At 36.7% G+C, this 16,446-nt stretch overlaps 1 long non-coding RNA gene and 1 pseudogene across 1 annotated transcript; one reads left to right on the top strand and one right to left on the bottom strand.

The window, feature by feature from the left end:
* Window positions 1-38: 38 nt before the first annotated feature.
* LOC110790695 (uncharacterized) lies at window positions 39-6,878 on the bottom strand. The gene is made up of 3 exons (XR_002533893.2): window positions 6,740-6,878; window positions 6,505-6,596; window positions 39-319 (listed from the first exon to the last, which is right to left on the bottom strand). It is a non-coding gene; the product is annotated as an uncharacterized lncRNA (long non-coding RNA).
* A 190-nt stretch (window positions 6,879-7,068) lies between these two features.
* On the top strand, window positions 7,069-9,614 carry LOC110790692 (cytochrome P450 76AD1-like; annotated as a pseudogene).
* Window positions 9,615-16,446: the final 6,832 nt, after the last annotated feature.

The raw sequence follows: 16,446 nt of genomic DNA, 5'->3' as shown, positions 1-16,446 counted from the left end.
AAAAAACGGGAAACACTACCAGCAAGTGAGTCAACAAGGAATAATGGTAAGAAGTTATTAATATTTAAAATGCATTACCTATAATAAATTTTTAAACCTATGCATAAAGTGATCCACAAATAAGTAAACAATAAAGACTCCAATTAGGAGCCAACCCAAGGTCCCGATCCAACTCCAGTACAACATCCCGTAGCGTGAGGCAACGAAGATTGTATAACTTTGAAGACCAGGTCATAATTCCATTAGGAACTCAACAATTGCTTGCACAAATATCCCAAGCACATTGCCCTCGAACTAATGGTAAGATAAGAATCTTTCACTGTATACAACCATAACAATAATTTTTTTTTTTTTTATTATTATTATTATTATTATTATTATTAATATTATTATTACATTCATCTAAACACTTTTGAATACATTTAATGACCCAGTTGCAACGACAAGCAAATGTCAACAAACAAACCAAATCTTACAACATACAACAGAAGATGGCAATTATCAACATCATCAAATAATCCAAAGCAGTGAGTATTCCCATCAAAATTAACACTAAACTGTAACTTTTAAAAGTGACTAAACATAATGCACTTTCATGTTAAGGGAAATACACTGAACCTTGGTGTGAGGGGGTCGAAAAAGCACGAGGCTAATGCGTGACCTTGTCCCTCGTGGGTGTGACGTTTCTTTTTGTCAAATCAAGTGTAATTGGATTTCCTGTGAGTTTACACCCAATTGACTAGTAATATAGGAGTCGCCATTCAGTTTTTAACGACAATGAGAAAAACTGACAAAACCCGGTTATCGTGACATAAAGGGAGTGCAATTATGTTTGACCACGACGGCCGTAGGTTCCCTTGTGATCGCTGGTGTGGGGATCTCTCAACATACACCCGCAAGGTAGAGATTGAGGGTTCGGGGGACTGTAACTATTGAGAGGAGTACTCGCTCTTCGATAACTCCAGAGGCAGGATATCCTTACTAGCTCAGCATAAATAATTGAAGGGACATGTGTTAACTATTAAACTAATTTGAGTTGATTTTAACAATATGCAACATATAGTACTAGATCGAGCGCGATTATCTGATTTAGATTGTTTTAAGGGACCTAGCATGATAATCCAATTTCCCAAAAATATCATATTTATTAGGCGTGATCGAACAATCAGATTTAGTTAGTTTAACAGTTCATAAAAGGGCGAGGAAAGCAATTAAATCATAGAAAAGGGACACATTACGACGCACCCTTGAGAGGTGCGTCACGGTTCTTAGAAAACTAACCACTTTGACTTTGCTATTTCTCCTTTTATTTAACGAATCTCAAATTATGGGAAAGGATACGTTCTGTTCGATTTATGGATCGATTGCGACAGAACGCGTGATCAGTTTTGCAGCGTGAGGCTTAGGCTTAGGGGTTTAGAGTCAATACTCAGAATAATAATTGTGTGTTCCTTTTTTCACGTCGAAATTGGGCTATATTTATAGAAAAGATTTCGTGGAAAGATAGATTTGTAGAGCTCTAATCCACAAGGAATTAGGAAAGAATACGTCCCAGGTAATTTCAGCGCCCAGGCCTGGGCGCCGAAGATTTCAGCGCCCGGAGCCAGGCGTTGAAAATAGGATCTGGAGTGTTTTCTTAGTCAGATTCGGATTCTATTCCTAGAATCCGGAGTGTTTGAGACTTAATCGAGTCTTTTAGTGCGTATTAACCTTGTGACGAAATGCGTCTGTGCCCGTTACGAACTCTAGGCTCGTTAGGATTTTAATTAATACGTGACTCTTATTTTCGAATCATATTAGGAATAGGATTCTCTCATAATCTCTATCTCACTTATGATTTATGTTGGAGTGCAACACCTAATTCTGACAGGTTTCTATCTTTTATGACTTGCCACTTTTAACAACTACCCATTACGGCAGTTTACTATTTTAGCAGGTTTCCATAAATAGCAGGTTTCTATAAATAGCAGGTTTCGGGTGAAATGAAAAGGGGAATTGAGATTCGTTATTTTATAGGAGATGCGTTGTCAAGTGGAGATTTATGCTTTCATCATCGAAGCTTCCCTTTCGGGAATGGGGAAAAAAGTAGGTGTCTACAGTTAGCCCCCACTTTGACTGAGTCTTGGAGTAAGACGATGGTCAAAGTATTAGACGGAGTGCGTCGCACAAGCCATGGTGACCCGTTTTGGCGAGGGTCTCACGAGCCCCCGAGTGATAACATTTGACTTAAGGGTCATCACTTGAAGTGTCGACATATCCCTCACGTGTCATTGGGATTTGTCAACGGATAGTATAGAAACTTCCTCACTTTGTCATTGGAAGGATCTAAAGGTGCGTAGAAACTCCCTCACTTTGTCATTGGGAGTAGCTACAGATGTTTTCGAAATCAAAGCTATAAAGTGTAATTGGGCCTGGCCAAGCCCAATCACGAGGTAAAAATGTTTTTAAAGATTCTCATTTTCAGGGTTAGCTAAACGAGAAAACCCTCTTGTTTTTTATGGGACGTAAAACGAAGGAAAACCCAGCACATCGTTCTTTTTTGGAAAAAACGGAAAACCAATCTTTGGAAAAAGGGAAAGCTACTCACATCGTTCTTTTTTGGAAAAACGGAAAACCAGAAAAAGTTATCGCTGCAGCGACTAAGGACCTGCGCGGTTAGTGACGCAGACCCCGCCGGCTAAAGATGGCGAGCCTGTCCGCTAAGGGTGGACACCCCGTCACATAGAAGTGGACGAATCTATTTTTGAAATTTGAAAATAAGGACCTAAGCGGTTTGTGACGTAGACCCCGCCGGCTAAAGATGGCGAACCTGTCCGCTAAGGGTGGACACCCCGTCCGATAGAAGTGGACGAATCTATTTTGAAATTTGTTTTGTGTTTATATTTTGAAAATAAGGACCTACGTGGTTTGCGCCGTAGACCCCGCCGGCTGAAGATGGCGAGCCTGTTTCATTTTGTTTTTTGAAGATTCTATTTTTCGAAAACTGAGGATCTGCGCGGCTAGTGACGCAGACCCCGCCCGCTGGGGGTGGGCGAACCCTGTCCGCTAAGGGTGGACGTCCCTGAATTCGTTTTTCGTTTTGGAACTCGCGTGGTTCGTGACGTGATCTTGCCAACTGAGATGGGCAAGTTTCCTATTTTTTCATCGTGATTTCTTTTTTGAGAATTTCTTTTGTTCATTCTTGCAAGAGCGAATTCTTTCGAGGGATGCTCAAATTTAGTTGTGACCTGAACGTGGGTTGACAACGGGTTTAGACGGACCTTTGTCTTGCGACCGTCTGCTTTCATGGTTTTGAGCTAGTCTTTACGGCTCGATTTTTGCCACTACTTGGTCTTTGATCAGAGGACCATGTACAAGTGTCAATGACGACCCTTTTCTGAGGTCGAACCTGTTCTTTTGAGATTATCCAAACATGGGACGGCGTATAGCGTAGTCCGGGAATGTGATTTCGATTGCGCACTGTTTGTTGGAGTATACTTTTCGCGAGCCCCCAAGCACTCGGGCTTGGTTGGTCATTTTTCGCATATTTCATAACGTCTTTTAATCATGTTTGGGGTCGTGCTCGTATGTGCGAGCGACCTTTCATAGTGGTGTGCTATTTTGGCGAAGTCATGGGGTGCGACTTCAGTCTTCGGGCGACAAGGTTTAATATCATCCGGTTTAGCTTGGCCTGGATTAATATCAAACATTTTTTATTTGAGAAACCAACGACTTAACAACATTTTTTAGTGTTTCGAAGAATGACCTTGATATTTCATATTTGTTTTGAAAAGTGTACATATATGTTCCTTGAGACAAGTCTAAGTTTCGACCAAGTTTTACCATTCATTTTTGCTATTTAAGAGCTTAAAGGTGCTTTTGGGCTTGATCTTAATTGCAATAGGGCCTCTAGCAACACGGTTTTAAGTCTTTTCCTGTTCCGCGTTTTGTGAAATCTGGGCCTTGGGCTGCATTTTCGGCACCCAAGACTGGGCGTTAATTATTTCGGCGCCCAACTTCGGGCGCTGAAAGTCCTTTCCTGGAGAATTTTGACTTTCGGATTTCTGGATCAGGATGTCACTTGATGCGTTCAGCTATATATAGGGGCTAGATACGTCCCTATTTTCCATCACTCTCAATTTCCTTCTTTCTTTGCTGTGTTTTAGTTACTCCTTGCTTTCGTCATGTCGATTCCTACTTTCTCACTCCAACGGGCTGTTAGGCGTTGGCTACGGGCCCTTACTCCTACAGAAAAGGCTTTGTTAAAAGAATACCACTTAGAGGCACTTTTAGGCTTACAACAAATTAATATTGACTATAATTTTCTGCATGCAGCCCTAAGCTTCTGGGATTCCGATCATCATGTTTTTGTCTTTCGGGGCAACGAAATATGTCCTTTGCCAGATGAATTTGCTGCGATCCTTGGTTATCCTACTAATGCTACCCCTGCCACTCCTGGCACTATTGAAGAGGGTAAAACAACCAAGAATTCTCAGAGTGGATATTGAGAATTGGAGACGGTAGAGAAGGGGAGCCTAATGACGGTGAAGAAATCATAGAGATCCCAAATGATATATTGGTAAGAGATAAACAAATAGCCCCATTGCAGCAATTGTAGATACTGTTTATCCTTCTCTACTAGAAAATTTGGAGGATCAAAAATACTTTCAAGAAAGAGCAATTCTTGCCCCGACCCATGACTGTGTAGAGAAGGTTAATGAACACATGTTGTCTTTGATACTAGGAGAAGAGAGAACATATCTAAGCTCTGACAGTATATGTAAAGCAGACAGAAACAATATGCAGAGTGATAAAGATGTATATTCAACTGACTATTTAAATAGTGTTAAATGTTCCGGCTTACCGAATCATGTCCTTCGACTGAAGATTGGTGTCCCAGTTATGCTACTCAGAAACATAGACAAATCATCGGGTTTATGTAATGGCACTAGGTTAGTTATCACTCAGTTGGGTAACCATATAATTGAGGCTAAGATTATTTCAGGAAACAACATTGGGCACAAAGTATATATACCTCGAATGATCTTAAGCCCATCTGACTCAAGATTACCATTCAAACTTCAACGAAGACAATATCCATTGGTTGTTTGTTTTGGCATGACTAGGGATGGCAACGGGTAGGATCTGGACCGGATCCTATAGGATCCGGATCCAGATCCGTTTTTTAGGCAAGGATCCAAATCCTACCCGGATCCGCTGGGTAATGAATTTGAGGATCCAGATCCAGATCCGACGGATCCTATGGATCTGGGTCCAAAACGGATCCAAAACGGATCCTAACTTATTTTTTCATCAAACGACCTTAATTTTCATTTTAACCTTAAAACGATAAAACTTCAATAACAACGCTATTTGTCCATACAAGCATTCACTAAAATAAAATTTAACAAATCCAACATAAATAATATTAAAAGTTCAAAAACTTCAATAATACTACAATTCTTAAGTCTTTATTTTTATATTTTTATATATATTTTTTATAAACACGGGTAAACGGATCCGGATCTGGGTAATGACTTAGGACCCGATCCAGATCCGTTTTTAAAACCAAGGATCCATATCCTACCCGGATCCGTCGGGTCCAAAAATTGAGGATCCAGATCCGTTGAAAACGGATCTGGATCCACGGATCCGGGTCGGGTCCATTACCCACTGCCATCCCTAGGCATGACTATAAACAAAAGTCAAGGACAATCTCTTTCACATGTGGGCTTGTATCTTCCAAGACCTGTTTTTAGCCATGGCCAACTTTATGTAGCAATATCAAGGGTTACAAGGAGAAGTGGACTAAAAATTTTGATATGTGATAAGGAAGGTCGAATTTCTAATACTACCACCAATGTAGTATACAAAGAAGTATTCCAAAATTTGGCTTAGTAAGGTATTCCTATATATTTCATCTATTTAAAAAACTATGTAATATTGTGTGTTGCACGCTACATTGTTACATTGATACATTTAGTAGATTCATCTCCATATTTTTTCACGCTCTATAATTGTCTCAATTAAGAAACTTAACCCATTTTTATATTTTTTGTAGGAAGTATTCTATTCGTATAGCTAGAGGCTGGAGAAATACGAAGATACTAATATTTGGCAATAAGACATTTAGGTAATACTATTAACGTAACTATTTGATATTATACTATATAATATTAATTGATTGTATTATAGTGTTGGTTTATTGTGTTTAGCAGGGGAAATATTGGTTGCATTATACTAATGAAAATTGATATACAACCATAAACTCTTTAAACATCAATTAAAGGCGAAACTATATCAATTGAATGATGGCTGAACTATATCTATTGATTAATGGCGAAACTAATTAAAGAACCATAAACTCTTTGAACATTAATTAATGTCGAAACTAAGGAGAATCGGTAAAACATAAAATTGACTTTGTTGAAGTGATGACTTGAATAAATTGGAAAAAATTATCACCTCATTATAAATTGAAAATAAATTGACAGGGGCTTGAAATAAATTGGAAAAAATGATCACCTCATTGTAGCTATACCACTGGGCTTGGAATTCGTTACATTTCCATGAATACCTCAAGTGGTTTGTTCAGATTGTCTAGATTCTACACTTACCTGCACATTATTAATAAGTAAGAGATGACTAACAAAAAATTCAAATACATATCATGTATATCATAGTTGATAGACAATCACATGCATAGCATCTAATTCAGTTTTAAAATTTAAGGACCAAAATAAAAAAGGTGAGGATTTACCTCTTAATCTTGATCTAGAAATATAATTGGAGGATTTTCCAACGCAAAATCATTGCCAAGTCTTCACAGAAATTAGTATAATTTACTTGGATTAGCCTCTTATGCTCCGGAATTTACACTTGGATTATTGATCTATAGGAATGGGGAAGATGAGGAACGAAGAAGATGAAGTACAGGAAGAAGAAGAGTTTGCGTGTAAATGTAGTTTACTTTGGAAGTGCCGTATTTGGCAATTAAAACTTTTTGTCAAAATTGTTTTTTTTAGTCTTTTGTCCATTTACATATGAGTTTGGCTTTTTAAAAAAAGAAGAGTTTGCTTTTGGGAATCATTTATACGTACATTTTTCTTTGCCATAATTTGGCTTTTAGTTTTGTTGGTTATACAATATCTTATTTTTAATTTATAATTTCTTACCCATTTTTCATGAATGTATCTTTTACTTAAAATAATGATCGATCTCAATAAAGTTTCAATACATGAACGTATAAAAATAATAAATTAATTTTTTTTATAAACATCCGTGCATGGCACGGGTTTTGAACTAGTTAAATAATATATCTACACCCCACCCCCACCCCCACTCCCTAAATTGACATGGTCCCCACTTGTTTTTCTTATTAAAATACCTACTCAACCCAACTTGTTTTATTACTTTATTTCATTCAATTCTTTTTCTTAATACTCGTGCCCGGCCAGGTGTATCTCTTAAATAAATACGGAGGGAGTATACATTATAAATGGGGACGGGAGATTTAAACTGAACACCTATTATACATAGGTCCTCAGTATCAACCATTAAACCAATACATCATTAGTAGTGTTATATGAATTCTAATTCATCTCTAATTCTCATAAGTCATATACCAAATACCCCCTATATGTCTATATATAGAACAACAAATAGTACTATTCATTTACTTGAACAAACACACACATAGTTACGCTAGAAGAAATTAAAACACCATGGGTAACACAAGCCTAGCAATAATGGTACTTACCATTTGTTTGATTGTATACCATTTTATTAAAATGATTTTTAGCAGCCAAAAATCTAGCAAACTTGTTCCTCCAGGCCCAAAACCACTTCCAATAATCGGCAACATTCTTGAAGTTGGTAAAAAACCTCATCGATCATTTTCTAATCTAGCTAAGATCCATGGCCCACTAATATCCTTACGTCTAGGAAGTGTCACAACTGTTGTTGTATCCTCAGCCGAAGTAGCTAAAGAAATGTTCTTGAAAAAAGACCAACCTCTGTCCAACCGTACTGTACCTAACTCCGTCACGGCTGGCGACCACCACAAACTCACTATGTCGTGGTTGCCTGTCTCCCCAAAGTGGCGTAACTTTCGAAAGATCACAGCCGTTCATTTTCTTTCTTACCAATGACTTGATACTTGCCAAAGTCTTAGGCATGCCAAGGTACAACAACTTTTTGAGTACGTACAAGAATGTGCTCAAAAAGGGCAAGCTGTTGATATTGGCAAGGCTGCATTTACTACCTCCCTCAATTTGTTATCAAACCTTATGTTGATTATTTTCCAATCTTAGGATTTGTTGATCCTTCGGATACTCGACGACGATTAGCGTCAAATTTTGACAAGTTGATTGCTGTTTTCCAAGGTATAATCTCCCTCAGCCTTGCCAATGAAGCTTCAACGACAACAACGACGACGACAGTGACGGATGATGTGCTCGACATTCTTCTCGATCTATACAAACAGAATGAGCTCAGTATGGGCGAGATAAACCATCTGCTATTCGTAAGTCAATATTATTATCCAACAAGTGTAGTCCATATATACATTTTTCATGTGCACGTACTACTACATATAATACATTTGCTAGGTGTATCTAGGTGCATAATTGAACCATTAAAGTGACTTAACAAGAACTACAAAATAGAGTGTAACACGTAAGTGATTCGACGTACCCTACATAAATGAATAAATCTACAAAAAAAATCAAATAAAGAGGGTAATGAATAAGACGCCCACATAAATCTACAAAGAAATTTAGTGCAGAAAATTCAAAACTATGTTATTCTCTCAATTTAAATAGACGTGTTATTTGCAGATGCTCGGACATAAATGCTTGATTTGTTGCATAGATTTTAATAATACTTTGTGAACACAGGATATTTTTGATGCTGGAACTGATACTACATCGAGTACTTTAGAGTGGGCTATGGCAGAGTTAATTAGAAAACCAGAGATGATGTTTAAAGTTCAGGAAGAAATCGAGCAAGTCTTGGGCAAGGATAAACTAATTCAGGAGTACCTTACTTGCAAGTCATTATCAAAGAAACATTGCGACTACACCCACCAACTGTATTTCTCTTACCCCGTAAAGCTGACATTGATGTTGAACTATATGGCTTTGTCGTACCAAAGAATGCACAAGTACTCGTTAACTTATGGGCTATTGGAAGAGATCCTGAGATATGGGAAAACCCTGAAGTGTATTTCCCTGAGAGGATTTTGGGGATCGATGTGGATGTAAAAGGAAGAGATTTTGGACTTTTACCTTTTGGAGCAGGTAGAAGGATATGCCCCGGAATGAATCTGGCTATAAGAATGTTGACTTTGATGTTAGCAACCCTACTTGAATTTTTCAATTGGAAATTTGAACAAGGTGTGAATCCAAAAGATTTAGACATGGATGAGAAATTTGGGATTGCTTTACAAAAAACCAAGCCACTAGAAATCATTCCAATCCTCAAGTATTGAATATTTTCAAGTTTTCGTTAATCACCTTATCGTGTTAATTATCTCCATTATCAAAATTTGAGTTAAGCCATTAAGTTGTATTATTGTGATCACGTACTTTTTATTTGTAATGTGTCCAATAAAACTGTAAGGTTTCCTATTGTTAGCTAAATTTTGGGTTTATTGCTATTAAATATTAATTATGACCATTTTGTGAATTCATATAATTTCCCCTTTAGTGGACTTATCGAGTATTTATTTGAACTTGTCTGATAAAAAGGTTTGTAACACCGCCAGACGGGTATAGTAATGAAATGTCATGCATACAATTGACAAGCAAACAGCAAGAACAAAGTTTTTTTAGGCATGCAGATTGTTGGAGAAAATATTCATTTAACCTAAGGTAGTGTTTGGTAACTGGAATTCATTTGAATTACTGGATTTCAAATGTGAACAATAGTGGAAAAAACCTTATAGGTTACCCTTAAAATAGGCTTATAGGTTGCCAATTGCAAGGGCAACATATGGGGGGGTCACTTTTGTGAAATTATCAAAGGTTGCCCTTAACAAGGGCAACTTATAATCTTATAAGTTGCCCTTGTTTGCAACAAGGGCAACTTATGTGAAACTTATAAGTTGCCCTTGTCGCATACAAGGGCAACTTATAAGCTTCACATAAGTTGCTCTTGTTTGAAACAAGGGCAACTTATAAGCTTCACATAAGTTGCTCTTGTTGCAAACAAGGGCAACTTTTGAGTTAATTTTTTTTTTTTAAAAAAAAAACCTGCAATATAATTCCTGATATTTTGCAATATAAAATTCTGCATTATAATTTATAGAATACTGTTTCACCAAACATCATCTTGACATTCCTCAAAAATGATATAAATTTCAAATTTCCAATAATATTTCCGAATTAATTCAAATGTAATTAATTAAATCGATAAATAACAAAATAATGTAAGAGTCACGAAAAACTACAAGCCTGCTCTAATTATTACACTGAGGGTAATTCACAATCGTTGAAGTAAGTAGCCCACTTGTCTCGAACTTCATCCAACTCCTCTTTGGTGAAGGGCCCCTCCCTTGGAGTTGTGAAAACCTTTAAAAGAACAACGTACATGCAAACCAATAAATTAAATTAAGTTTCATATTCGAAAACATAAATAATATTGGTCGCGAAAACAACTTTTTGAGTGTACTAAGATTCATTTCAAGTTCTTTATGCACATCTAAGCCTCACTTAGCTCGATATATATCATATTTGGCCAAAAATGGCATTTTCGATCCCAAATATCAAAAAATGAACCTAAGTACACTTGGGTCGATATAGTTCATTTATGGCCAAAAATTGCATTTTCGATCCCAACTATCAACAAACGAACTTATATTCAAATTCTAAACCTTTTTAATGATTCATATGATTAGTTATATGTTTATGAAACTCATTTCAAGTTTTTTATGCATGCCTAAGGGTCATTTGGGTTGATATAGGTCATATATGGCCAAAAATGGCATTTTCGATCCTAACAACCAACAAACGAACCTATTTCCATATTCTTAACGCTTTTCATGATTCATATGATTAGTGATACGTTTATGAAACTCATTTCAAGTTATTTATGCACACCTAAGTCTCATTTGGCTCGATATAGGTCATATTTGGCCAAAAATGGCATTTTCGATCCCAGATATCAACAAATGAACCTAAGGACACTTTCTAAATCTTTTTTATGTTTGATATGCTTAGTTATAAGTTATTAAGATTAATTTCAAGTTCTTTATGCACATCTAAGGCTCACTTAGCTCGATATAGATCATATTTGGCCAAAAATGACATTTTCGATCCCAAATATCAACAAATGAACCTAAGTACACTTTCTAAATCTTTTTCATGATTTATATGATTAGTTATATGTTTATAAGACTCGTTTTAAGTTCGTTATGCACGCTTACGGGTCATTTGGGTCGATATAGGTCATTTATGGCCAAAAATGGCATTTTCGATCCCAACTACAAACAAACGAACCTATTTCCACATTCTATCCCTTTTTCATGATTCATATGATTAGTTATATGTTTATGAAACTCATTTCAAGTTTGTTATACAAGCCTAAGGGTCATTTGGGTCGATATAGGTCATTTATGGCCAAAAATGTCATTTTCGATACCAACTACCAACAAACAAACCTATTTCCACATTCTAACCCTTTTTCATGATTCATATGATTAGTTATATGTTTATGAAACTCATTTCAAGTTCGTTATGCAAGCCTAAGGGTCATTTGGGTCGATATAGGTCATATATGGCCAAAAATGGCATTTTCGATCCCAACTACTAACAAACGAACCTATATCCACATTCTAAACCTTTTTCATGATTCATATAATTGGTTATATGTTTATAAGACTCATTTTAAGTTCTTTATGCACGTCTATTGGTCTTTTAGGTCGTTATACGTCATTTATGGCCAAAAATGAATGTTTTGCAAATATCAATAATTTCAATTCCGGCATGTCAGTTCCACCACAGTGTTCAGGAAGTAAGTGGTACGGAGTATTTCAATTCATATTTTTTTGAACGGTTTATTTCAACTCATAAAAGAAATGTCGAAAATTGAATCCACAAAAATGCTACCAAAGAACGTTCCACAATAGTTGTAGAGTAATCTCCGATAATTATAATTTGATAAAATTTCATATGGATTTGGAAATTGAAAAATAATTGTCCAAAAACGATGAAAATGTGGATAGTGATTGTGATCATTTTGTCCCATAACAATTAATCAAAAGTGATTGAAATCCTATTGCTATTTTTTCATAACGAAAAAGATCCGATTTAATTGAAAATCAGGATATAAATGAATTAGCAAACCAAACAATAAAACTAGGGATGCATAACCGCCAGTAGCTCCGGCAGTGAAGAAACGACGACTTTGAATTTAATGTCAACGAAGAACAATTAATAATCTCTTCATTTGTGGTTGCCTGCGATGGTGGTGAAGTGGCGGTTGTGGTGAATGTGGTGGTTATGTAGATGATAGTCTTGAAGGAGGTGGTAGAGCAAGAAGATAAGGAGTTGGAGGTGGTGGCGGACTGGCGGTGGTGGCAGTGGAGTCTTAGAACTTAGTGGAAAGACATGGTGGTTATGGCCGTCAATCGTGAGGATGGAAACAACGGTTATAGAGGTGGGTGAAGGAGAAAGTTGATTGCAAGAGAGGGGAGAGAGTGGTTGAGATCTGGTGGCGGAAGCGGTGGTTTTGGCCAACTCGATAGAGGAGAGAGCTTTCTGGCTTTGAGAGAGGAGAGAGAAAAGAAGTTGAGGATGAAGAAAGGAATTGAAATTACATCATCTGACTTGGGATTTCAAATTCATTAATGTGGGCTTATTTCTTTATTGTCTTGGATTTGAGCCAAATCCAATTACAAATTCCATGTATTTCCAAAAATGGGAATTGGGCCAATTCCAACATTTGAAATGAAATGCCCATATCCAAACATACCATAAAGGATTTTAGAAATGGCTTTTAAGAATATATCTCTTAGAAGACTTTACGAGTGCTTCAAGGAGAATAGAATATTCAAAGGACTTTCAAGTGGCTATTAATATTCTATTGTTTGATGTTCTATACCCATGTAGGCATAGAGTTCAGGTCACTGAAGCTATGAGATTCTTCTATTAGATATTGAAGAAACCTGCTACCACTTGCAGCCAAACTATTATCACAAAGATTAATGAGTTTGTGACCTGTAAGAAAGCTGTTACGAAACCCAGTTTCCTAAAATGGTTAGCGGCCATATATAGACTCAATGTTTTAAATGGTTGAAGGCCACAAAACAAAATCAATGTTTTGATGACAGAATTGACATTTTGTTGATTTGCAAAATTGATTTACACCTATTGGTTGCAAATTAGTTTTAGGATAAAAACCATCAAAAAATGGAATTGTGTTGTCACACAAAACTAGATTAATTGCTAAATGTTACAAGAAAATTCTCGATGTGGATAGTGTTGAAACCTCATGCATAATCGTAATGCTAAAGACTATAGATCAAGTAATGATTGCATATTGGTACATATGACAATTGGAGACAAAACGTATTCCTCAATCAAATGTTGGAAAAAACTATGTACATGAAATGTCATAGGATTTGTGGATCCAAATAATATTTGAAATTAATTCTAGCTTATGAAATCCAAGTATGGATTTAGGCAAGCAATTGGGAATTGGAACTGTATTTTACTGAAGCTAATAAGTATTTTAGTTTCATAAAATATACATGATTCTTATGGATGCATAAGAAGTTTATTGGGAGTACGTATAACTCAATAGGTACTATGTGTATCACACATATCTCACCATTGTAAAATAACATTCAAATGCTAATGACTTAGATTTGAAATTATTTGTCAATGATGGACCAAGGAGAAACTTAGTACACACTGGGTATTAAGATCTATTAACAAAGATCTTAGAATATTGTTTTAGATTCAGTCATGGAATTTACTTAACCAAACACGAAAGACTCCGTTGGAGATATTCGACCCATGTGAATAAATCTAAGTAATTAATGTTTGAACTACGTATAAGCATATACTAAGTTACATATCAAAGAATCTAAATAAAATTCTTCACCTATATTATATGTCAAAGAATTTAGTTGGATTCAGTATCTACTGAAACTGGATAAGCTAAAGTCACATGGATAAAATTCAATTGTGAATTATTTGCAAAAGAATTTATCATGTATGATATAATATGAGGATCGCCAAAGATGTATCTTCTGGCTTTAGGCATGACGGACATATACCAATCTCTATTGATCTAAGTAAGATCAACAAGATTGAGATCAAGAGAAACCTATGGTACTTGAAAAAGTATATGGGAATAGTTCTTGACTCAAGGAAATAAAGATATGCTAAGTAATGATGCTACACGCATAAACACTGGAAAAGGATCAAGCAAGATACCTTTGGAGTTAACCATTGGCAAATTAAGGTGAGCTACAGCACATCATATTTTGAAATGGCAACATAGATTGAAGACCATGAGTTGTTGCGTGGGAAATTAAATATAAATATCTATGTTCTAAGATACAACGGAAATTAAATATAAATGTCTATGTTCTAAGATACAACTAGAAAGTTTTCCACATATTTGTGAATTGTTTGGATAAGCAAAATCAAACATAACATCACTAGCAACCTACACAATTGAAGTAAAGTACTGATTGCCTAAGAAGCAATAAATTAGATTTGTTTATGTTAAAAAGTTCTTCGCTAAAATTATGTGAATCACATGTCTGCTGACTTGATGGTACTTCATTGAAAAATGTGTAGAACCACCATTGAAGCAAGAAAGACTAGATCACGAAATAAACATACTCAAAAGATCTTATCATTCTATCTTGAAAGACATTCGATGAAAAGGATATTAAGATTGACAAAGCATGATAAAAACCTATGCAACAAGTGAGAAGCAACACTCACGTTGTAGCATTGGAAATCAAACATGTTAGGTTATGATACATATGACAATTCATAAATCATGCGGAAAAACCATAAAGCCAGGAAAACATATTATTTACACATAATCATTTAGCATAGTTTAGATGCATACTCTTTGTTGCGTGCCTTCCCTAGCTGCGCCCGAACCGAACAAGAACAAGTCTTTAGGACTCCAAGTGTCGTCCCTCCGTAGATAGTCCACAGCACGTCCGGATCCGCCTTAAGATTGACCAACTAGAATCGCCCTTAAGGTACTATTATTTTCGGCACTCTATAGGCAAGTGTATGACTGAATTTTGCTCTCAAAACTCACTTTGAATACTTGAATACTCTCGGTAAATATGTGACCCTAGGCACTTATTTATAGAGTTTATGGAAAGGAATTATAATCCTATTAGAATACAAATCTATTTAATTATAATCCTACTAGGACTCTAATTAAACAAACTTTATCTATTAGGATTAGATTTAATCATATTACGAATCCCAGTAGCCTTAGGATTCGAGTAGCACACACGAGTGGCGCACAAGCACCGCACACCCGCACGCAGGCCTTGCGGCCCACGCCGAGCGCACAGCGCAATGCCCACTGTCGCAGCCTTGTCCGCGCGCGCGCCCAAGCTTCGGCTGGGCCTGGCTTTTGCGCTGGGCCTGGTCGTATGCTTGGCGTGTGGTTGTTGCGCTTGGCTTGCTGGGCGATGGCCCGGCTTCGTGCTGGGCCTTCGTCTGGCAGGCCTCGTCCGATGCTAATTCGTACGATGCGCTTCCGATTAAATTCTCGATTCCAGAATTCATTTCCGATACGAACAATATTTAATATTTCCGATTCCGGAATCAATTTCCGTTCCGAACAAATATTTAATATTTCCGTTTCCGGAATTATTTTCCGATTCCGATAATATTTCCGATTCTGCCAATATTTCCGTTTCCGGCAATATTTCCGATTCCGGCAATATTTCCATTTCCGATAATATTTTCCGATACGTACCATGTTTCCGTTTCCGGCAACATCTACGACTTGGATAATATTTATATTTCCGATACGATCCATATTTCCGTTTCCGGCAATATCATCGTTTCCGAAGTATTCATTTCTTGCCTGTGACGATCTCAGCTCCCACTGAAACCAAGATCCGTCGATTCCGAATATCCATCGATGGAGTATTTAATGCCATTAAATACTTGATCCGTTTACGTACTATTTGTGTGACCTTACGGGTTCAGTCAAGAGTAAGCTGTGGATTAATATCATTAATTCCACTTGAACTGAAGCGGCCTCTAGCTAGGCATTCAGCTCACTGTATCTCACTGAATTATTAACTTGTTAATTAATACTGAACCGCATTTATTAGACTTAACATTGAATGCATACTTGGACCAAGGGCATTATTTCCTTCAGTCTCCCACTTGTCCTTAGGGACAAGTGTGCATTTCCTAATTCCTTTGTCGCTCGATGCTTGCTCTTGAACATAAGGTAAGAGTTGTCATC

Source organism: Spinacia oleracea, chromosome 5, assembly GCF_020520425.1.
Source record: "Spinacia oleracea cultivar Varoflay chromosome 5, BTI_SOV_V1, whole genome shotgun sequence".
In the NCBI taxonomy this organism is placed as follows: Eukaryota; Viridiplantae; Streptophyta; class Magnoliopsida; order Caryophyllales; family Amaranthaceae; genus Spinacia; species Spinacia oleracea.
Note: the sequence above shows the minus strand (reverse complement) of the source record. Positions and strands in the feature narration are given on the sequence as shown.